The sequence below is a fragment of the Oncorhynchus mykiss genome, chromosome 9 (assembly GCF_013265735.2).
Source record: "Oncorhynchus mykiss isolate Arlee chromosome 9, USDA_OmykA_1.1, whole genome shotgun sequence".
Lineage (NCBI taxonomy): Eukaryota > Metazoa > Chordata > Actinopteri > Salmoniformes > Salmonidae > Oncorhynchus > Oncorhynchus mykiss.
Window position 1 is genome coordinate 56086473 of NC_048573.1, and position 25635 is coordinate 56112107.

Genomic DNA, 25635 nt, shown 5'->3' on the forward strand with positions numbered 1-25635 from the left:
AGAGCCGAGGAGGAGAAAGAGAGAGGAGGAGGAGGAAGACTGAGATATTTTAAAGGGTTTTAAAGGAAGGAAAGAAAATTAGCTGCACCAAAGATGATCTCGCCTCTTCCTCTTTGGCTGCACTGTACAGGAAGCAGCAACGTCTGTCCGCTCCACCACTTCCTTCTAACTGGGAGAGAGATAGTGAATGTGGACAGGGCTCTCATGGCCCTTCACACCGGTCCAGGTTTTCACAGAGCCGGGGCTGAGATACAGAGACAGAAGGAGCAGGGAAAGGAGTGAAAGGAAGGAGGCGATAGTAAATCTGTGAGCGGAGCTCTTCAAACACCAGCCTTCTTCTTCCTTCTCTACGTTTAACTGCATGTCGCTCCCCAGAATACTGATGGGGGCTCTTCAAAGGCACGGTAAATACTGCCAGAGTGTGTGTGTGTATATATATGTGTGTGTGATTCTTTTAACATGGCTGAATTAGGATGTTCATTCATTCTAAGTCAGACAGCTTCAATAGAGAACTTCTCCATTTTCTTCTCAGAGTTCTCACCTTCTCTCAAATGTTCCCCTGGCTTCAATAGGTCTTAATAACCTGAATACATGTCTGTAATAAGAGGATATAGAGAATAAAAAATGTTTGTGGAATACATACATGATGGATGGTTAACAGCACTGAGGTGCAAATTGACGTTGTGATAACAAAGTTACATTACATACCTTGACACACTCTCACAATAATCCCATGTTAATCTAGAATGATCACAGACACGGTGTGTCAATGGAGTACCTGCCCATCTTCCAAAAACATCTGAGACCCTACCTATTCAAAGAGTATCTTAAATAAGACATCTCAGTCTTAGCCCCACCTTCTTCTTATCCTACTGGCACTGACTTTGCTGATTACTTCTTTATTGAGGAAAAATGTGCTTACTACGATTGTGATATGTGGTTGTCTCAACTAGCTATTAGATGAATGCACTAACTGTAACTTGCTCTGGATTAGTGTGTCTGCTAAACAACTAAATGTAAAAATAACTCTATGTAAATGGAGGGTAAAAATAAAACGGCAGAAGCCCTATTTCATTTTTTTTTTTTTTGACTTTTCAAATTAATTAGGTTTTTTTTTCAGAAGGACTAATGATGACTGACATGAATCTACATGCTATATAACACCATGTCTACCTACTGACATTAATCTACATGCTATCTAACACTGTGTTTAAACTACTGACAATCTACATGCTATTTAAAACCATGTCTAAACTACTGACATTAATCTACATGCTAACTGCTGACATTAATCTACATGCTAACTGCTGACATTAATCTACATGCTTTCTAAAACCATGTCTAAACTACTGACATTAATCTACATGCTAACTACTGACATTAATCTACATGCTAACTACTGACATTAATCTACATGCTATCTAAAACCATGTCTAAACTACTGACATTAATCTACATGCTATCTAAAACCATGTCTAAACTACTGACATTAATCTACATGCTATCTAAAACCATGTCTAAACTACTGACATTAATCTACATGCTAACTACTGACATTAATCTACATGCTAACTACTGACATTAATCTACATGCTATCTAAAACCATGTCTAAACTACTGACATTAATCTACATGCTAACTACTGACATTAATCTACATGCTAACTACTGACATTAATCTACATGCTAACTACTGACATTAATCTACATGCTAACTGCTGACATTAATCTACATGCTATCTAAAACCATGTCTAAACTACTGACATTAATCTACATGCTATCTACTGACATTAATCTACATGCTAACTACTGACATTAATCTACATGCTATCTAAAACCATGTCTAAACTACTGACATTAATCTACATGCTAACTGCTGACATTAATCTACATGCTATCTAAAACCATGTCTAAACTACTGACATTAATCTACATGCTATCTAAAACCATGTCTAAACTACTGACATTAATCTACAGCTTAGCCTTTGTAACACCTATACATAACACCTACATAACTACCTTACTACAATGATTATGGTGTGTCAGAGAGAGTTTAGAAGTGTCAGAGAGAGTTTAGCAGATGCATACATACAGAGCAAAGTGTACGGGGTCTACTACGGGTTTGGTCGTATCACAACCTCAAGTCAATCAAGGCAGTATATGAGCAGCACCAAACAGACATGACCAACCATGCCTGACAGCTGAGATACAAAGACAGGAGCTCTGTCTAAATGTGCAGACCATAAGCATCTTATGCTTCTATTAATACACAACTCTTAAGTCCACAGAGAGATCAGTCACTTTAAGGTCTAAGGTCTTGGTTGATGAAGGTTAATCTGACTATCGCGTACAGTCAGTGTATGCATTATGACTACAAAAGAACAATGGGTAACCTGACTAACTATTTTCATTCTTGCAGTTTGTGCATTTGATGGATCGCACGCTATTGATTTACAGGACTTCATGCATGTACTGTACATGCACACACACAATTCCTGGAGTCCCTATTTTCCCACCAACACAGATCAGTATGCTTGAGTGGTTTGGAGTGTGCAGGTTAGGTCCCCTGTGTTTGTTCTCGGCTCCAGTTTGCTCCCATGTAGCTCCCTTCTATTCCCCAGCCCAGACAGCTGTGCTTCCCGGAGTAGAGTAGACCCACAGATCCGGGCCATGATGTGTTGATGATGAGCAGAGAATCCACTCTAACGACCCTGCATATGCAAACAACATGTCTGTGCTAACCAAACACAGCCTCCTCTCATCACCTCCCAGGAGTGGGAAGGAAGGTGCTCTTTTACAGACCACAAAGAGGAAGTGATCAAACAAGAAACTCTGTAATTATTCCAGAATTATTGTTTGACAGTGTATGTGCTATTTTAGGGGATATGATGAAAGCGCTTGTGATTTTATCATTTACTTTGCAGGCAAAACTGCAAGGGGAAGTCAGCAGTAAAGGATTGAACTGCAATCCATAGACCAGGTGAGACCAAATTTGGAATGAAAGGTTAAATACTAGAGGACACGAAGAACAAGTCAGAGAAGGTCTAGGGTATGTGGACATAGGTAAGTATTTACTGTATGTCACAGGTTACATTGGATGGAATAGAATGGACAGGAAATAGAATGGCTGTTTATCTGAGTGCAGTGCCCTTTTACAGGAAAACCCCAGTGACCCCGGGGCTGTAACGGAATGACCTCCTCATGAAATATTAGTGGGGTTGCTGATGTGCTTTTTATTAGCCCAATGGGAGTGCTTACTTAGTTAAAGATTCATGATCCAAACGGACATTAGAACAATGCCTCAGAGACTAAACTACAGCCAACAACATGTGGTTCCTCTGAGAAGCCTGATGACCATTGCAGTGCTATCCCATGTAAACAGACAATCATACTAAATCCTACAGAGAATTAGACAAAGAGGACAAGGTTGAAGACTCACCTTCACCGCCGGATGAGAAATCAGGTTTCCATAAACCCTGGAGAGAGCTGCTGTCCTTTACAGGAGGTCACCTACACAGAGAGACAGACAGAGAGACAGGTTCAGGGATACGTGTCGCGGACGCCCTCTATTTTCTGCAGTCTTATTTGAATAAAACTGATCTGACCATGATTCAGCATGTGGAAGATAAGATGGCAGTGTGTCTCCTTGGCCAAACACATGACCACCAGACACAGCACAGAAGATGGGACGGACTGTCTATGGATCTGAGCCAACGACCAGCTCTTATAATTCACCAACACAAGAATTGTTACTAACCATGATATTTTCTTCACTCTCCTACACTCACACTCTTTCCATGCACTTTAGCAAAACTGTAGAAATGCATTTAGCTGTTTTTGTTAAAGTCATATTCAGCTCCCTGGAGTAAATTCTAATTGTTCCTGAAACAGAGAGGCAAAGTTTTCAAAGTGCCACTTTGAAGCCGATAACAGTCATTTTGGTAGCTACAACAGTAAACCCATACCCTCCAATTGCTCCTCCTTGACTGTGGAGCCATGAGTTACAAATCCTTTAAAAGGGTAACACAGCCCATTATCTCTCCCTTGTGCCCTCCATGTTCCTCTCTAATGTGTGACTGCATGTCTAGTCTGCTTACTTACATTTTGGAGGACACAGTCTCTGTGTTTGACTCTGTGGCAGGCCAGGAACCTTCTGGGACAAGGAATTATGAGACTATAAAAATATGCAGTCGCCTCTGATATCATACCACTCCATATGCATCCCACACAGACCTAGTGAGAGGGAACCGACTGTAGCCAGGATTCTCAGCAGCACAGTTGATCAAACATTTAAAGAGACACTGCCTCTGATATACAATGTCAGTGTGAGCATCACTATGAAAACCCCCACATCCACAAACATATAGGCTGCTCATGCCTCTCACTCTGAACTGAGGACACACAAAGGCAACATTACATTATGGGAACATATCTGGAACATTTGAAGAGAAGCTAATGCACACACATGCAAACAGATACACCTCAAATGCTGACCAGTTCAAATAGTGAGGCCCTACGTTAATGAGGAATACAACCCCTAGTGTTCAGAATGACACACCTGAAACCCAACCCTTCAGTGGGTAACCAACCCTGGGTGGTTACAGTATTACCACCATAAACAAATGTGTTTATATACGTCCTTGATTACCACCCATCCAAAAGGAAATAAAATAAACAAACCAAAGCTAGGAGAAAACGCTGATCATTGAACGTGACAGACAGGCCATGTAGGTGAGACAAACAGGCCATGTAGGTCGCCATTATGGGAAGCCCAAAGCCACTTGTATGACACACTGAGTCAGTCCATCCCTTGAGGCTGGGGCTGAAGCTGGGTCATCCAGTCCATCCCTGCAGGCTGGGGCTGAAGCTGGGTCATCCAGTCCATCCCTGCAGGCTGGGGCTGAAGCTGGGTCATCCAGTCCATCCCTGCAGGCGGGGGCTGAAGCTGAGTCAGTCCAGTCCATCCCTGCAGGCTGGGGCTGAAGCTGGTTCAGTCCATCCCTGCAGGCTGGGGCTGAGTCATCCAGTCCATCCCTGCAAGCGGGGGCTGAAGCTGAGTCAGTCCAGTCCATCCCTGCAGGCTGGGGCTGAAGCTGGTTCAGTCCATCCCTGCAGGCTGGGGCTGAGTCATCCAGTCCATCCCTGCAGGCGGGGGCTGAAGCTGAGTCAGTCCAGTCCATCCCTGCAGGCTGGGGCTGAAGCTGAGTCATCCAGTCCATCCCTACAGGCTGGGGCTGAAGCTGAATCATTGTCATCTTTTTCACAATGGCCAACGATCATGTTAAGATAAAATGTCAGAGGTTGGAAGATAAAGCATTTTGTCTTAAGCACAGACAAGAGAATAATGATTATTAGCTGTGCCTCAGCTACCTATTGGTAAAGGCTTCATCCCAGCCAATAAAGGGAGATATCACATTATTACTTCCTTCCTGTTCTCCCCGCAGCCTAGAGAGATAAGACAGCCGGGCTATCCTTCAGACTCACTGTTCTCACATTCCCTCCTTTCCCTCTTCCACTTTCACAGGTTGTCAGACACCACTGCCTGCTCTGAGAACAGGACTCCATATAGTCACAGCAACAACAAATGACTATCACCTCCCACTAACAGATTGGCTCTCACGGTGGGACCCCTTGGACCCGCACCATCCAAGAGCTTCTCTCTTGGTAACACTATCACATAGGTCATGTCCACACACATTATATTATGTACAAAACATTAAGAACACCGGCTCTTTCCATGACATAGACAGCCCAGGTGAACCCAGGTGAAAGGTATGATCCCTTATTGATGTCACTTGTTAAATCCTCTTAAATCAGTGTAGATGAAGGGGCCGAGACAGGTTAAAGAAGGATTTTTAAGCTTTGAGACAATTGAGACAAGGATTGTGTATGTGTGCCATTCAGAAGGTGAATAGGCAAGACAAAAGATTTAAGTTCCTTTGAATGGGGTATTGTAGTAGGTGCCAGGTACACCAGTTTGTCTCAAGAACGGCAATACTGCTGGGTTTTTCCATGCTCAAAAGTTTCTTGTGTGTACCACCACCCAAAGGACATCCAGCCAACTTGACACAACTGTGGGATGCATTGGAGTGAACCTGGGCCATCATCCCTGTGGAACGCTTTCGACACCTTGGAGTCCTTTCTCCAACAAATTGAGGCTATTCTGGGGGCAAAAGGGGGGTGGGGGTGTTCCTAATGTTAGGTATACACAGTTTGTATGCAACAAATATGAGAGCTGTAACAAGATAGACACTCAATAACAGCATGCCTGTCCTGTGAAAGGTCACCACTACCGTGGCTTTTAAAATCAAATAAAAATGTAACCTTTATTTAACTAGGCAAGTCAGTTAAGAACAAATACTTATTGACAATGACGGCCTACGGGGAACAGTGGGTTAACTGCCTTGTTCAGGGACAGAATGACATATTTTTACCTTGTCATCTTGGGGATTCAATCCAGCAACCTTTCAGTTACTGGCCCAACACTCAAACCACTAGGCTACCTGTCGCCCCGGGTTTGAAGCTGCAACATGTAACTTTTTGGATGACCGGACCAAATTCCCATAGAAATGTGAGTTCTCATTGAAAGCAAGTCTAAGAAGCGGTAGATCTGTTCGATGTGCACTATTTCTATGATTCCAGTTCTTAAGTTTAGTTTTTGTGTCTTTTACTTTCGGTGTTGTACACCAGCTTCAAACAGATGAAAATATAAAGTATACATATACTCCCTCTCCGGCCTCTAGGTCATCAGGCTGCTGATTATCCCGCACACCTGTCACCATCGTCTCGCGCACCTGCACCTCATAACAATCACCTGGACTCCATCACCTCCTTGATTTTCTTCCCTGTATCTGTCACTCCCCTTGGTTCTTTCCTCAGGTGTTATTGACTCTGTTTTCATGTCGGTGCGTTGCTTGTGTCTCTCCCTGAACTTGCTTCCCGACTCTCAGCGCACTCGTTACAGGTACAAGGATTCTCTACACTTGCTTGTTTTTGAATTTTTTTTTTACATAAACTGAAATTAGGCAAACTATTAGAATTTTTGCAACCAGGAAATGGTGGAGTGATTTCTGCATATTGCATCTTTAATAATAAGGCCTCTCGCTCCAGAGGAGCAGGAGCTCTCTCTCTCCCTCTTGTATTTCAACTAATGAGATCTGAAGTGAACATCAACTGATCAAACCAAAAGTTGTTACCTTGGCAACATATTTCCTAATCTGAGTAAAAGACAAACAAGTGTATTTGATAAGTAAATCTACATTGGAAGACTTTGCATTTGAAAATAAAAATAGTTAATAACATAAGTTAATAGTGCAACTTCTTGTTCCACTTTTGGAACTTTAATTTTGGATTATTAGAGAGGCAGGCGAGACAAGGGTGCCTGTGAGTCATGGCAAATGTGAAGGCAAATGTCAGTGTACCGGGCTTCCCACAGAAAGTGAATGTGTTGTGTTTTATGAATCACTGGATAATTTGACTGAGACATGAGTAAGGCTTCCTAACATTTGGTTGGGAAAGTCAATATGGCTGAATCAGGTTAGCAGTAGTTCTCAGAGGAGCCATTCGCCATCCAAGCTCCCAGCTTCCTAGATAGGCCAACTTGAATGGAGGCTGCTGAGGGTAGGATGACTCATAAAAATGGATGGAAGCCATGTGTTTGGTGTATTTGATACTATTCCAATTATCCCACTCCAGTCATTACCACGAGCCCGTTCTCCCAATGAAGGTGCCACCAACCTCCTGTGACCTACTCCCCATTATCTTGCTAGGGATTTCCTCGGAGCAGAACCTATGAGAGAAAACGGTCGCTGTTTAGGTGCTGAATCTGGCTGAATGGTCGCTGTCCATTCTGGTGTCACTGAAACGCTGATAATACTGTTTTGTTTTATAAACAAAAATGTATCCACTCACTATAAGAGCATCTGCTAAATTACTCAAATTTCAATGTAAAAAAATTATATTAATACTACTGTTTGTTAAAGCACCACCAGCCCTTTGCTCTTAATCGTGATATATAGTCACCGTAACAACCTCTTCATGAAAACAAGGTTCAATCTTTGAGGATCATCCAATGTTTTATATAAATGGAGACTGGTAATCTGTTATTCTGTTAGCAAACAAACCCAACACCGTGTTTATATTTGTCCTGTTTCGCACTTGTACAACCATGTAACCTATACAAGTGTGTAGTGTGAAAAGTGCATATCCCATGTCGGTTTAGGGATTTGAACTAGCAACCTTGGAGTTACTAGCCCAAAGCTCTTACCACTAGGCTACCTGCTGGGTGTTAGATAACACAGTTGCCAAAATGTTGCACTGACCATACAAAGTTGTTGTCGTTTACAGCCAGTTTGCAAATCTGATATTTCTCAAATTTCAAGTGACACATCTCAGAAATACAATGTGACGTAATCTTCCATGTTCCGCAAAGCTATATTTGTTCATCCTCAGTTAAGTTTCAACACATAAAAAACAGATAAAGACTGAAGAGGAGGAGGGGGATTAAAAACTACATAGAGTGCCCTATTCTATTATGGTTAGCTTCCTCTGTTGTGATTAAGCTTGCTATCTATTCCCACTGCTTTCCTTCGGACAGACCGGTCACTAGCAGCAGAATTAAAGAGCATTCCATTACTCTCTGGATCAGTGGCATTCAAAGTCAGGGTCAGGGGGGACCTGCAGTGGGGTCGCCAAAATGTACACAAAATCATGTCATTTTTTTAGGAACAAAATTTGTGTATTGGACAATATACAAACGTTTTTGAGAAAGATGTAAATGTAGTTATTGGTTTCGTTTCATTTTGATAAGAGATATAAATGCAATGAATTCAAGGTTATTTGTTGATGTAAAAAGTGTTTTTAAATGTATTTACCGATTGTGTCATTAGATTTGTGGTGGGGTCGCAAGTATTTTTTTAGGGGAAAAATTGTGTCCCCAAAAGTTATGGTAAAAAGAATTGGGTCCTTGCTGAAAAGGCTTGAATACCACTGCTCTGGATGATAACTACAGTGAAAGAGCCGTTTGGATGCATGAGCACAAATCATAATTGAATGCTAAAAAACAAACGTTCAGGCTCTAAGCAGCAGCAGTTTCCACAACCACACTGAGAAGCAAGAAAAGTGAAGCATGTTATTATACCTACCTACACAGTGCTTGACTTGGACTGAAATAAGTGCCGATACTCATTCTCGGTGCCGGTACTGTTTATATTTAGGTGCAGGAGCTTCACAATACTTTTGAGATCATTTTCTACAAGAGGAACAGGAGCTCAAGCAGTAGAACATTTGAGGTGCCGGTACTCAGCTCCGGTGAACTCTTGTCTAAGTCAAGCACTGGACATACAAAACAACCCACAAATGTGATTGTGGATAAAACTCACATACATACAGTACCAGTCAAAAGTTTGGACACACCTACTCATTCAAGGGTTTTTCTTTATTAAAAAAAAACAACTATTTTCTACATTGTAGAATAATAGTGAAGACAGCAAAACTATTAAATAACATATATGGAATCATGTAGTAACCAAAAAAGTGTTAAACAAATCAAAATATACTTTATATTTTAGATTCTTCAAAGTAGCCACCCTTTGCCTTGATGACAGCTTTGCACACTCTTGGCATTCTCTCAACCAGCTTCATAAGGAATGCTTTTCCAACAGTCTTGAAGGAGTTCCCACATATGCTAAGCCCTTGTTGGCTGCTTTTCCTTCACTCTGGAGGCCAGGTCATCTGATGCAGCACTCCATCACTCTCCTTCTTGGTTAAATAGCCCTTACACAGCCTGGAGGTGTGTTTTGGGTCATTGTCCAGTTGAAAAACAAATGATAGTCCCACTAAGCGCAAATCAGATGGGATGGTGTATCGCTGCAGAATGCTGTGGTAGCCATGCTGGTTAAGTGTGCCTTGAATTTTAAATCAATCACAGACAGTGTCACCAGCAAAGCACCCCCACATCATCACACCTTCTCCATGCTTCACGGTGGGAACCACACATGCAGAGATCATCCGTTCACATACTCTGCATCTCACAAAGACAAGGGCGGTTGGAACCAAAATTTGGACTCATCAGACCAGATAACAGATTTCCACCGGTCTATTGTCCATTACTCGTGTTTCTTGGCCCAAGCAAGTCTCTTCTTCTTATTGGTGTCCTTTACTAGTGGTTTCTTTACAGCAATTGGAACATGAAGGCCATGAAGGCCACACAGTCTCCTCTGAACATTTGATGTTGAGATGTGTCTGTTACTCGAACTCTGTGAAGCATTTCTTTGGGCTGCAATCTAAGGTGCAGTTTACTCTAATGAACTTATCCTCTGCAGCAGAGGTAACTCTGGATCTTCCTTTCCTGTGGTGGTCCTCATGAGAGCCAGTTTCATCATAGCGCTTGATTGTTTTTGCGACTGCACTTCAAGAAACTTTAAAAGTTCTTGAATTGTTCCGCATTGACTGACTTTAATATCTTAAAGTAATGATGGACTGTCATTTCTCTTTGCTTATTTGAGCTGTTCTTGCCATAATAAATACTTGTTGTTTTACCAAATAGGGCTACCTTCTGTATACCACCCCTACCTTGTCACAACACAACTGATTGGCTCAAACTCATTAAGGAAATAAATTCCACAAATACAATTTTAACAAGGCACACCTGTTAATTGAAATGCATTCCAGGTGACTACGTCATGAACCTGGTTGAGAGAATTCCAAGAGTGTGCAAAGCTGTCATCAAGGCAAAGGGTGGCTTCTTTGAAGAATCTCAAATATGAAATAATGTAGGCTATTGAAGATAATAGTGTAAGCTAGGGAAAACAGACAAAGGTTAGAAGGGCCTACCGGGATGCAATAACCATGTGAATTGTGCAGATATTATAATTCTAACTAATTGCCCACCACACACTTCTCTGATCTCAGTTACTGTATGTCATTACAAGAAAAAAAATAATTGCAACAGGTTCTCAGAAACTAAGAGCACAATACAAGTCCAGAAATCAATGGCAGTTGTGTTTGCCTCTGGCAAGCTTTGTGTTGAGGGCCGGTGCCCCACTTTTATTAACGCCTTCTTCCATCACAACAGAGATGCATAGACACATTTTCCAGATGACTCATATTACATGATGGGCACTGGGCACACATGGCACTTGTAGCAGTTTGCTTTTGAATCATGTCACTGTGGAGGCTTCCCTGTCTGCTTCCATTTTGGGAAATTATAGGAACTGAGCATCTCACCCACAGACATGTAATTTTGGTTAACCAAGAACTAAAGTATCACGTAATTGGTCATATGTAGTCTGCCCACAAGAGATTAACAGACATGACACAGAGAATCTCAACTAATCCAAGATCAGTGACAAACTGACATTGTCTGTGAGAACAAACAAATGGGTGAAGGCAGGACACAGTTTATGTCAAGAGACTTGGATGCAGTGCATGACCTCTTTGAATGTTGGTGCCAACAAGACTAGCTTCCCTCCAAGAGATTGTGTGGGCACTTGGAACACTGCAAGTGTGTTTTTGCAATGCACAATGAATAAAGAAAATATTCCAGATTAATCCAAGCATGGACTCAGTTTCAATCAACAAGAGAGATTCATTTTAGTCAACTGATATTGAATGGTTCCTGTTGAAAGACTCCACTCCAAGGTATAGGAGAGTACATGGAGTCAGCTAATTAAAAGAACCCGCTACAACTGCTTATGGCGCACTACAATTGGATTATTCCCCTCACTGCATTATGTCCATCCTCTCCCTCCTCTGCAGCCACATCTCGCTCACTCAGGGGCACTGGCACCTTTGCTGACAGGCTTACAGACAGTGCGGTCCACCAGAGCTCAATTTCAGCACCATGGACAGCTCCCAAGAGACAACGGACAGAACAGATGGCGGTAATAGGCTACCTTCCCTTCCTCAGCATCAATAAACTATGCTGAGGCAGTCAATCCCCTCATGGACAGTGTTGACACCCTGATGAGCGAGGCATAAACAACCCGTTTCTCTAAAGTGCCTAACATCCCCTTATTCAACCCCTTAACACAGCCTACAACTGGGAACTGGCTATCACCTACAGCCATCACTAGTGGTGCAGAAGAATCACTAATGATATAAACATCTCCAAACTGCATAAATGTTTAGGCATGTGCATTCTACCAGACTACCAGATCTTCTGTTTTGACTGTGCTGAGATATATTTCCTTAAGACACACGATAGGAAATACAATTCCATGAATGGCAATAATGTTATTGATACGTGAGGCGAGCAGCAGTGCTTCCACCGAGAAAAACAATGACGATAGAGTAACGATGGCACTGTGTTATGACAGGCTATTACATAACAGCAGACCGGAATGCCCTCATTAGTATTCAATACCCTATTCATACCCTATTCTGCATTACGATTTTCTGGCATTACATATTACAAATGTTGCACCTGATAGCCTACTAAACAATAAATATAGACTACTATTAATCGTTGGTCGACTGCTTTATTAAATAGTTTTCAGAAGCATCATTGCGACCTTGCTTATTCGTCCAGGCTACCTCAATTGTCTAGTTCCTCTCACTGTTCGTGCTAGGAGGGGGCATAAACGGCAATCTCACAACCTTGGTCAGTCTGTTTTCTTAAGGACGTGTGGTGATAGCATCTGCGGCCGATAGCCTGTAGTCTTTTATCCTAAAGTAATTTTATTCGATCTCTATTCATACACAGTTTAGGTTATATTGTTACAATTACCCCCAGAAAACGCTTAGCCATGCTTCAATTTCTCAAGGAAAACATGAGCCTATATAGCCCATATAAGGTCAAAACTCAGGAATAACCAGGCAATATAACTTAATAGTGACAGTATGTGATCAGAGGAAAACATCTGCATGGTGGAAAACATAATCTCTCGTAGAATCTCATGAAACAAAACATTTTAATAAAAAAAAACATTAACGTAGCCTAAAGCAATAAGAAATTGCCAAATATGTTACAATTTAGCACAACCACATTTTTGAAATGACATGTGAAACATAAAACAGTCTACAACATACAAAATAACAACATACCTGGCATAAGATAGGCTATATCAAGGTCTTGACAACAATACATTAGAGTATTCATTTCATATTTATGAAGAATACGTCGTTTAGAGAGAAAAATGTATGGGAAGGAACCATGCGAGAGATTCCTTCATCCCTGTGTTGCCCTAGCGTTATATAACCATGGACAGACACTATGTAACGCCAACAATGGACAAACATGCATGGCTGACTTACCAGGGTGTAGGCTAAGCGTGTTATCCAAATATATTCTAAATGTTTATCAGCTCTCTTTTTGGAATGACAGAAGGTGACCCTGCTTCTTCTGCAAGAGGCTCTGCATCTGCGAGATCACGATGCACGCAGCAAGGGGGAGCTGCAAAGCACTCGCGCACATTGGGGGATGGTCCAACAAAAAGCTATCGCGTGTATCTTTAAACGCTTCAATATTGTCCACAATCAGAGTTTTGTCATTAACATAATACGATGGATTGGAAACATTTTGGTCTGGTCATACAGTAATTTCGATATAGTCACATTGTAGCCTATGGTGTGATATGATTAGCGAATGCTGCGAGGCTGTAGCTCACTATGGGTCATGGGCCATTGCTATGGGCCCACTCCTATAATTAAAAGTGCAATCAAGATGTCCTGCTACATATTGGTAATTGCAAATGTTTTGAATACCCTTTGAATATGACATAAATGTCTCAATGGGCGTAGTACAACTCATACAAGGCTATTTCGCCTAATTAGTCATACACAAGGTAAATACTACTCATGTGTAATTACATGATTCTGACACTTAGTATATCTGGAAAGAAGACATCTGGGAGCTTGGGAGGAAATGATCAGAAGATAGATAGCAGTTACATAGTTCAGAATACATAAGATCAAGCACACATAAAATATATTTTTTCAGTTTTTTATTTTTAAAGTCATCTTTCATTGACAAGCTATACGTGAATTATTGATGCCCAGAGCTGGAAACACATCAGATGGCTTCCACAACATGTGAACAATATCAGAAAAAAATGGGATTGATAAAACTAACAACTATAAATGGACAGATGTTTTAGTAAGTGGTATCAGGTGTGGTCGTGAGTTGTTTCTAAGCTAGGTAGCAATAGTTCGCATTACATATAAATTCTAGGGCTTGCTTTGTCCCACCCAGGTCAACTGCATATCCCTGGAAAATTTATCTCATTGGCTACAAGACTGTCAAGGTGCCATAGTAGCCAATCCCCTGTGTAATAGATCCCTACTGCGCTTAAGCGGGTAACATCAAATATATAGTCACTCATTGGACATTCGATGTTGCTATTAAGTCATACATCATCAAATAACATTGGCAATAGGCTAGATTTGTTCCTACCAACCGAAGGATTAATTTGAAGTAGCTATAGCTCAAACACAGACCAAAACAAAGCTTACATTGTAAGATGTGCGCTGTTTGGTGAAAACAATGTGTAAAATAAACATTTTAACTCTTGGGGCTGGTGATCAATAATGGTAGGTCACAGGCAGACAAATAAGATATAATCATGATCTGTGGAGTCCAGGCTTTCGGTGTGTATCAACGTATTCCGTGTTTAATTTGTTTATGCTTCACAACCTTAAACAGAATGTAGGTAGCAGCCATCTAGAAAGGAGGTAATCTGCTCTGCCTGCCCTTATTCTTTCGTAAACCCATATATGGTAGCAAGTCATACAAAAGATATTAAGACACCAATCAATAGCCAAGATACTCAGCTTTCCGCGTACACCCTGCTTTGCAGATAGGGGCTACCGTTCTCATACCAGACTGAATTGAATAAAACAAATCTAATAGGGTCCCAAAATATGGGGACCTTACATTTAAGAGGTTAAAAGTGCAATCAAGATTTCCTGCTACATATTGGTAATTGCAAATGTTTTGAATACCCCTTGAAAATTACTTAAATGTCTCAATGGGCATAGCATACTAGTACTAGGCTATATTTGTAAGTGTAACCAACAGGTTTATGGGTTTACATCATACATAACAGATAAACTACACTGTGTGTTGCTCTCTGACAGTTAAAGTGCCATCAGGAAGTATTCACACCCCTTGAGTTTTTCCACATGTTGTCATATTACAGCCTGAATTTAACATTGATTGAGATTTTTTTTGTCACTGGCCTACAAACAATATCCCATAATGTCAAAGTGGAATTATGTTTTTAGAAATGTTTCCAAATTAATTAAAAAGGACAAGCTGAAATGTCTTGAGTCAATAACTATTCAACCCCTTTATTATGACAAGCCTAAATAAGTTCAAGAGTAAACATGTGCTTAACAAGTCACATAATAACTTGCATGGAATAACTGTGTGCAATAATAGTGTTTAACATGATTTTTGAATGACTACCTCATCTCTGTACCCCACACATACAGTTGAGCAGTGAAACAAATATTCAATCACAAAGACCTGGGAGGTTTTCAAATGCCTCACAAAGGGCACCTATTGGTAGATGGGTAAAAATAAAGCAGACATTGAATATCCCTTTGATCATAGTGAAGTTATTAAATACACTTTGGATGGTGTATCAATACATGCAGTCACTACAAAGATATAGGCATCCTTCCTAACTCAGTTGCAGGAGAGGAATGATTTCACCATGAGGCCAATGGTGACTTTAAAACAGTTACAGAGTTTAATGGCTGTGATAGGAGAAAACTGAAGATGGGGTCAACAACACTGTAGTTACTTCACAACACTAAGTTAATTGACAGAGTAAAAAGAAAGAAGCCTCTACAGAATACAAATATTCCAAAACATGAATCCTGTTTGCAACAAGGCACTAAGTCAAACTGCCAAAATGTTTGCAAAGAAATTAACTTTATGTCCTGAAAGCAAAGTGTTATCTTTGGGCCAAATCAAACACAACACATCACTAAGTACCACTCTTCATATTTTAAAGCAGGGTGTTGGCTGCATCATGTTATGGGTATGCTTGTCATCAGAAAGGACTAAGGAGTTTTTTATGATAAAAATAAACAGAATAGAGCTAAGCAGTGGCAAAATCCTAGAGGAAAACCTGGTTCAGTCTGCCTTCCAACAGACACTGGGAGACAAACGTACCTTTCAGCAAGACAATAACCTAAAACACAAGGCTAAATATACACTGGAATTGCTTACCAAGACGACATTGAATGTTCGAGTGGCCAAGTTAGAGTTTTGACTAAATCAGCTTGAAAATATATGGCAAGACTTGAAAATGTCTGTTTAGCCATGATCAACAACCAACTTGACAGAGCTTGAAGAATATATATTTTTTTTAAATGTGCAAATATTGTACAATACAGGTGTGCAAAGCTCTTTGAGACTCACATCTGTAATTGCTGCCAAAAGGGGTTCTAACATGTATTCACTCATGGGGTTAAATACTTATCTAATCAAGACATTGCGTTTTATTTTTCATACTTTTTTGTACAAATCTCAGAATTTATTCTACTGACATTACAGAGTATTTTGTGTAGCTCATTGTCAAAAGAATTACAATTAAATCAATTTTAATCCCACTCTGTGACACAACAAAATGTGGAAAAAGGCAAGGGGTGTGAATACTTTCTGAAGGCACTAAAGGCTGGGGTGAGGGGCAATCTTTTTCTTTAGCCTATCATTGCCTTGGCAAAAGCTGATCAGGTTGGTATTCCGGTTGTCCACTCACAATATTTGCTAGTATCATAAAGTACATTACATAATGAATTTCCTATGAAATGCAGCCTAATCATGAATGCTGCTGATGTGACGTCACCACAGCACCCAGTCACCCTTGCTCCCTCCCTCCCTGTCCTGTACCTGGCTGAAAAATAAATGTAAAATATAGACAACCATAACACTCAAACAAAATGCCATTGGCACACCTGCACAAAAACATATTAATATTGAATTATGAATTGACAGTTCGATAATCAGGGATGTTTTAATTTATCATGGCTGTGCTGCATAAAATCACATCAATACGCATGCGTCGGTCTCTCGGCTCCGGTCTCAAAACACGCATTCAAGGTACAAAAACAGCTTACTTTAATCATTCTGTATGATCCCAAACATCATGAGACATGGCGTTGTCATAACTGAAAGTGGTGTCTAAATTGTGCTTCTTGAAACAGTCTAACATTTATTTTTAAATGTTATTTTTTTGGCCCTTATTATGACTGTTTCTACGAATACCTAAGCGTTAGCGGCACTACTTATAACTATGCATGGCGGCTGCTAGTTAGTTGGCTTGCCCTGCTGTATTCGTTCCACTGATACAATAATACAATGTAGCATAGTCTTGGCTTTATAACTAGCTCATTGTAACTTTATCGCCTATATCCCGGTGTATGCCTTAAACATTGTGTCCGATGTTTTTAAAAAAGTGTAGTGCTACACTGCCCCCAGAGGGACCCAGGCATTATGTAGTTAGCTAACTGTTAGTTGGGTAACGTTAGCAAAGCGAGTAGTTAACTAGCTAGTTGTAACTACCAGTTAGCTAACTAGGCATACTTGCCATGATTTAGAGACACTGACAAGTGTTCAACCTTTATACCATATTTGGTTAATCTCTTCTATGTGGTCCATTTTAGGTTAGAAGTGTTTGCTGCCGGCTAGTTAGTGTTAGTTAGCTCACTACTAGCGGACTGAACTCACTCATGGTGAAGGAAGTTCCCGATGACTCAAAGACCAGGCAGCAGGCTTTGTGGAATCTTCTGACTACATGATTCACCCAAGGTCAATATTTAAAAAGTAATTATGGAACGCTTAATAAACCTTGTACAGATATTTGTTCTCTGTAGTTGCATGCCTTTATTAGCTGAAATCCATACTTTTTCAATAAACGTTCATGAACCACAACAGACTGTCCTTGTTGAGATTCAATTGGCATTTGAGCAGAGTTGTCATCTTAAAGCAACAGAAATGAGCAAACAGTCAGTTGTATTTTATTGTTTATTGAAAAAGTATGGATTTCAGCAAGCTGCTTCAGATGACAAACATGGTAGGTGATACAAAATGTGTAATTATGAAAGTATTGACATTGGGCAAATCGATGTAGTTGGAGCAAAATTCCACAAAGCCTGGTCTCTGCTCCACTGTTGGAGTCATCAGAAACGTCCTTCGCTGTGTAGTTTAGTCAGCTAACTAACTACATGTCCTGAATTTTTGGATACACACCCAGAATCAGAAATGTATTTGATTTACCCAGTGGGTCAATTCAGTTGAGGTAGCCGGCATTCCAAGTATCTTTAGCTGCCGTATGACCATTATCTTACACGCCATGGGGGAAGTCTCAACGGCACAGCTGATGCCTGTTGACCTTTCTTGCATGTAACGTTAACTTGAGCGGTCTGTTAAACAGCTGACGGCCATGTTTTTCTCCGCCCCTTCAGATGCTGATGCCCAAGAAGAATTGTATAGCCATCTACGAACTCCTCTTCAAGGAGGGAGTGATGATGGCAAAAAAAGGATGTGCATCTGGCTAAGCACCCGGAGCTGGCCGATAACAATGTGCCCAACATTCACGTTGTGAAGGCCATGCAGGTTAGATTTTGTACTCTATTCTGGTGCCTCATATAGTGTCACATGATTGAGAGTGAAACCAGGATAGGATCAACTTTATTGTCCCTACGGGGAAATTTGTCTTTGACACCCAGTAATGTAGCTGTAAAAAATTATACTGGTTAGTTGGAAAAATGTCCAACTGAATGTGACCCTCCCTCTGCGGTCTTTGAAGTCAACTGGGTATGTGAAGGAACAGTTTGCCTGGTGCCACTTCTACTGATACCTGACCAATTAGGGCATCCAGTACCTGAGGGACTTCCTGCATCTGCCCCCAGAGATTGTTCCTGCCACTCTGCGTCGCCAGATGCGTCCTGAGACCGCTAGGCCCAGGCCTAAAGGTAGGCTGCATATCATGACTGTGGCCTTTTCTCATTTGGGGAAAAATACTTTCCTTCATGACCCGGAAACCGATAAGTGGTCGAGGAGAGTTGCCACATTCAAAACAACTGGGAAAAATACGAAGTCAAATCATGTCGGTGATCTTCAGGTCGGAAAGACGGAGTTCAAAAAAGAGGCCCGAGTTGGATGACCATTTTTAAATTATTTTTCCCAGTCGGAGCTTGTTTTTTCCCCCCTTAGTTCCAAGTTGTTTTGAACGCACTGAAGTTGGAGATTTTCGAGTTCCCAGTTTTGAATGCGGCTGGTGTCAATTCGTTATTAGGCAAACGGAAGACTGTTCTCCATTCCGATAGTCTCCTTTGGCGAGGAAGCACAAGTGTATCCTACCAGAGTCCTTTGTGGAAGAGTTTTCAAATCTGCCACACCCTTTGAATCTGCTTTTGTTTTCTTGAAGGAGAAAATCATGTAAACATTTAAAAACAAAATGCTATTTAAATCTATAAAATGTATTGCATAACTAGCCAAATGTTTATCACTTTATACATTTATTTTGGGATTCCAACGCGCCTGATGACACGTGATTAGATGAGTCTCATTTCATACAAGCGCATTTTCGTCCACTTTCCCTCTCCGCCGCTCCTCGATTGCCTTTGACCTTTTTCCAATTGTGAAAAGGCCCATATGTTTCATCACCTGGGGACTGTTCATGAGGGTGCACTGTAAAAATATAACTAAACTCAGCAAAAAAAGAAACGTCCCTTTTTCAGGACCCTGTCTTTCAAAGATAATTTGTAAAAATCCAAATAACTTCACAGATCTTCATTGTAAAGGGTTTAACTTCTCTAGGGTAGGGGGTAGCATTTGGAATTTTGGATGAAAAGCATGCCCAAATCAAACTGCTTCTACTCAGGCCCAGAAGATAGGATATGCATATAATTAGTAGATTTGGATAGAAAACACTCAAGTTTCCAAAACTGTTAAAATAATGTCTTTGAGTATAACAGAACTGATTTGGCAGGCGAAAACCTGAGAAAAATCCATTCAGGAAGTAGGATTTTTTGTGTGTAGTTTTCTATTCAATGCCATTACAGTATCCATTGACTTAGGACTCAAATTGGAGTTCCTATGCCTTCCAATAGATGCCAACAGTCTTTAGAAATTGTTTCAGGCTTGTATTCTGAAAAATGAGGGAGTAAGAGCAGTCAATGAGTGGACCCTGCCATGTCACAGAGCTTTTTCATGCGCGCGACCGAGAGAGTGCCTTTCTTGTTTACCTTTATATTGACAATGTTATTGTCCGGTTGAAATATTATCGATTATTTAGGCTAAAAACAACCTGAGGCTTGAATATAAACATCGTTTGACATGTTTCTAGGAACTTTACGGATACAATTTGGATTTTTTTGTCTGCCTGTTGTGACTGCGTTTGAGCCTGTGAATTATTGAGGAAAACGCGCAAACAAAACTGAGGTTTTCGGATATAAAGAAAGACTTTATCGAACAAAAGGACAATTTATTGAATAAATGAATGTCTTCTGAGTGCAAACATATGAAGATCATCAAAGGTAAGTGATTCGTTTTCTCTCTATTTCTGACTTGTGTAACTCTTCTACTTGGCTGGTTACTGTTTGTAATGATTTGTCTGCTGGGATATGTTCTCAAATAATTGTAAGGTATGCTTTCGGCGTTTTTGAAATCTGACACCGTGACTGGATTCACAAGAAGTTCATCTTTAAACCAAAATAGTTGTCTTTTCTGAATTATTATAATGAGTATTTCTGTATTTGAATTTGGCGCTCTGCAATCTCACTGGATGTGTGCCAGGTGGGACACGTCCCACATACCCTAGAGTTTAAACACTGTTTCCCATGCTTGTTCAATGAACCATAAACAATTAATGAACATGCACCTGTTAAACGGTCGTTAAGACACTAACAGCTTACAGACGGTAGGCAATTAAGGTCACGGTTATGAAAACCTAGGACACTAAAGAGGCCTTTCTACTGACTCTGAAAAACACCAAAATAAAGATGCCCAGGGTCCTTGCTCATCTGTGTGAACGTGCCTTAGGCATGCTGCAAGGAGGCATGAGGACTGCAGATGTGACCAGGACAATAAATTGCAATGTCTGTACTGTGAGACGCCTAAGACAGCGCTACAGGACGGACAGCTAATCATCCTCGCAGTGGCAGACCACGTGTAACAACACATGCACAGGATCGGTACATCCGAACATCACACCTGCGGGACAGGTACAGGATGGAAACAACAACTGTCCGAGTTACACCAGGAACGCACAATCCCTCCACCAGTTAACCCTTGCAAGGCTGCCGGCCCAGATGGCATCCCTAGCCGCGTCCTCAGAGCATGCGTAGACCAGCTGGCTGGTGTGTTTACGGACATATTCAATCAATCCCTATCCCAGTCTGCTGTTCCCACATGCTTCAAGAGGGCCACCATTGTTCCTGTTCCCAAGAAAGCTAAAGGTAACTGAGCTAAACGACTATCGCCCCGTAGCACTCACTTCCGTCATCATGAAGTGATTTGAGAGACTAGTCAAGGACCATATCACCTCCACCCTACCTGACACCCTAGACCCACTCCAATTTGCTTACCTCCCCAATAGGTACACAGACGACACAATTGCAATCACACTGCCCTAACCCACCTGGACAAGAGGAATACCTATGTAAGAATGCTGTTCATCGATTACAGCTCAGCATTTAACACCATAGACCCTGGGGTCTCGACCCTGACCTGTGCAACTGGGTCCTGGACTTTGGCGGGCCACCCCCAGGTGGTGAGGGTAGGAAACATCTCCACCCCGCTGATCCTCAACACTGGGGCCCCACAAGGGTGCGTTCTCAGCACTCTCCTGTACGCCCTGTTCACCCATGACTGCGCGGCTATGCACGCCTCCAACTCAATCATCAAGTTTGCAGATGACACTACAGTGGTAGGCTTGATTACCAACAACGACGAGACAGCCTACAGGGAGGAGGTGAGGGCCCTCGGAGTGTGGTGTCAGGAAATGAATCTCAAACTCAAAGTCAACAAAACAAAGGAGATGATCGTGGACTTCAGGAAACAGAAGAGGGAGCACCCCCCCTATCCACATCGACGGGACAGTAGTGGAGAAGGTGGAAAGTTCTAAGTTCCTCGGTGTACACATCACAGACAAACTGAAATGGTCCACCCACACAGACAGCGTGGTGAAGAAGGCACAACAGCGCCTCTTCAACCTCAGGAGGCTGAAAAAATTTGGCTTGTCACCAAAAACACTAACTTTTACAGATGCACAATCAAGACCATCCTGTCTGGCTGTATCACAGCCTAGTCCGGCAACTACTCCGCCCACAACCGTAAGGCTCTCCAGAGGGTAGTGAGGTCTGCACAACACATCACCGGGGGCAAACTACCTGCCCTCCAGGACACCTATACCACCCGATGTCACAGGAAGGCCAAAAAAAACAATGACAACAACCACACGAGCCACTGCCTGTTCACCCCACTATCATCCAGAAGGCGAGGTCAGTACAGGTGTATCAAAGCTGGGACCGAGAGACTGAAAAACAGCTTCTATCTCAAGTCCATCAGACTGTTAAACAGCCATCACTAACATTGAGTGGCTGCTGTCAACATACTGACTCAAATCTCTAGCCTCTTTAATAATGACAAATTGGATGTAATAAATGTATCACTAGTCACTTTAAACAATGACACTTTATATAATGTTTACATACCCTACATTACTCACCTCATATGTATATACTGTACTCAAATCAAAATCAAATCAAATTTATTTATATAGCCCTTCGTACATCAGCTGATACCTCAAAGTGCTGTACAGAAACCCAGCCTAAAACCCCAAACAGAAAGCAATGCAGGTGTTGAAGCACGTTGGCTAGGAAATACTCCCTAGAAAGGCCAAAACCTAGGAAGAAACCTAGAGAGGAACCAGGCTATGAGGGGTGGCAAGTCCTCTTCTGGCTGTGCCAGGTGGAGATTATAACAGAACATGGCCAAGATGTTCAAATAATCATAAAAGGTCTGGGACAGGTAGCACGTCCGGTGAACAGGTCAGGATTCCATAGCCGCAGGCAGAACAGTTGAAACTGGAGAAGCAGCACGGCCAGGTGGACTGGGGACAGCAAGGAGTCATCATGCCAGGTAGTCCTGAGGCATGGTCCTAGGGCTCAGGTCCTCCGAGAGAGAAGAGAGAATTAGAGAGAGCATACTTAAATGCACACAGGACACCGGATAAGACAGAAGTACTCCAGATATAACAAACTGACCCTAGCCCCCCGACACAAACTACTGCAGCATAAATACTGGAGGCTGAGACACGAGGGGTCAGGAGATGCTGTGGCCCCATCCGATGATACCCCCCCGGACAGTGCCAAACAGGAAGGATATAACCCCACCCACTTTTCCAAAGCACAGCCCCCACACCACTACAGGGATATCTTCAACCACCAACTTACCATCCTGAGACAAGACCGAGTATAGCCCACAAAGATCTCCGCCACGGCACAACCCAGGGGGGGGCGCCAACTCAAACAGGAAGATCACATCAGTGACTCAACCCACTCAAGTGACGCACCCCTCCTAGGACAGCATGAAAGAGCACCAGTAAGCCAGTGACTCAGCCCCTGTAATAGGGTTAGAGGCAGAGAATCCCAGTGGAAAGAGGAACCGGCCAGGCAGAGACAGCAAGGGCGGTTCGTTGCTCCAGAGCCTTTCCGTTCACCTTCACACTCCTGGGCCAGACTACACTCAATCATATGACCCACTGAAGAGATGAGTCTTCAGTAAAGACTTAAAGGTTGAGACCGAGTTTGCGTCTCTCACATGGGTAGGGAGACCATTCCATAAAAATTGAGCTCAATAGGAGAAAGCCCTGCCTCCAGCTGTTTGCTTAGAAATTCTAGGGACAATTTCTCTATACCATCTACTGCATCTTGCCATGCCGTTCAGCCATCATTCATCCATATATTTATATGTACATATTCTTATTCATTCCTTTACACGTGTGTGTATAAGGTAGTTGTTGTGAAATTGTTAGATTACTTGTTAGATATTACTGCACGGTCGGAACTAGAAGCACAAGCATTTCGCTACACTTGCATTAACATCTGCTAACCATGTGTATGTGACCAATAAAATTTTATTTGATTTCAGTGCTCAGACTGTCCGCAATAGGTTGAGAGAGGCAGGTCCTCACCAGACATCACCGGCAACAACGTCGCTTATGGGCTCAAACCCACCACCACCAGGACTGGCAAAAAGTGCTCTTCACTGACGATTCGCGGTTTTGTCTCACCAGGGGTGATGGTCGGATTCGAATTTATCGTTGAAGGAATGAGCGTTATACCGAGGCCTGTACTCTGGAGCGGGATCAATTTGGAGGTGGAGGGTCCGTCATGGTCTAGGGGCGGTGTGTCACAGCATCATCAGACTGAGCTTGTTGTCATTGCAGGCAATCAACACTGTGCGTTACAGGGAAGACATCCTCCCTCATGTGGTAGCCTTTCTGCAGGCTCATCCTGACATGACCCTCCAGCATGACAATGCCACCAACCATACTGCTCGTTGTGTGTGTGATTTTCTGCAAGATAGGGATGTCAGTGTTCTGCCATAGCCAGCGAAGAGCCCAATCTCAATCCCATTGAGCACGTCTGGGACCTGTTGGATCTGAGGGTGAGGGCTAGGGCCATAAATGTCTGGGAACTTGCAGGTACTTTGGTGGGGTAACATCTCACAGCAAGAACTGGCAAATCTGGTGCAGTCCATGAGGAGATGCACTGCAGTACTTAATGCAGCTGGTGGCCACACCAGATACTGACTGTTACTTTTGATCCCCCCTTTGTTCAGGGACACATTATTCAATTTCTGTTAGTCACATGTCTGTGGAACTCACTTTATTTCTATTGTTGAATCTTATGTTCATACAAATATTTACATGTTAAGTTTGCTGAAAATAAACGCAGTTGACAATGAGAGGACGGTTCTTTTTTTGCTGAGTTTACTGCCAATCAGTATTACAGGGTTGACTGATTCCTATACTTAGCATGTTTCCTTCATGGATGTATTGTGGTGAACATTGCAGGTGTTATGCCAGTTGGTTGGAGATGAGTGGTGTAAAATGTCCTCCCGTTTCAGGTATGGAGGGTGAGAGAGCTGAGAGGCCAGCCAAGTTTAACCGTGAAGGAGGAGACCGAGACAACTAGACGTTCTGTTGCACCACGTGAGTACCCAAATCACCTGTTATGTTCGATAAGCATGCACCAATATGGAAACATTGGGCCAATACCAATATTTTCCATGGTGGCTGACCTACGTTGCAACACATGGTAAATTGAATGAAAGTTACCTAATACTTTACTTGTCTGATGATCAAATGTCCTTTTAGCTGGTGTAGACAAGAAGGCTGAAGCAGGTGCTGGTGCAGATGAGTTCCAATTCGTAAGTAAATACTTTTCCAAGGATGGGTGCCATGCGATATTGTAGCCCAATAGAGATCTTCAAGGACCGAAAACATACCAACTTTGTGTTGCAGAGAGGCGGTTTTGGACGTGGCAGAGGACAGCAACCACCACAGGAGTAAAGCAGACTGTTCTTGTACAGCATAATAAAAGGTGATTGGTGTAATCTCAATGTGTCATGAATTTAATTGCATGAGATGTCAGTGCTCATTATCATAAGATGTA

General features: G+C 42.0%; 1 protein-coding gene and 1 pseudogene across 3 annotated transcripts in view; one reads left to right on the forward strand and one right to left on the reverse strand.

Moving 5' to 3' along the window:
- The window catches only part of LOC110532422 (protein kinase C and casein kinase substrate in neurons protein 1), a 47681-nt gene extending 34293 nt beyond the window's left edge, over positions 1-13388 (reverse strand). For 2 of the 3 annotated variants that reach the window (XM_036988385.1, XM_036988382.1), the window contains exon 1: positions 3440-4672. The gene's annotated coding sequence lies outside the window, so the exon portion shown is untranslated. Of the gene's footprint in view, positions 1-3439; positions 4673-13254 lie in introns of those variants that run through there. The other variant, XM_036988383.1, reaches the window with a different exon arrangement.
- A 3704-nt stretch (positions 13389-17092) lies between these two features.
- Positions 17093-25572, forward strand: LOC110532428 (annotated as a pseudogene).
- The last annotated feature ends 63 nt before the right edge of the window (positions 25573-25635 follow it).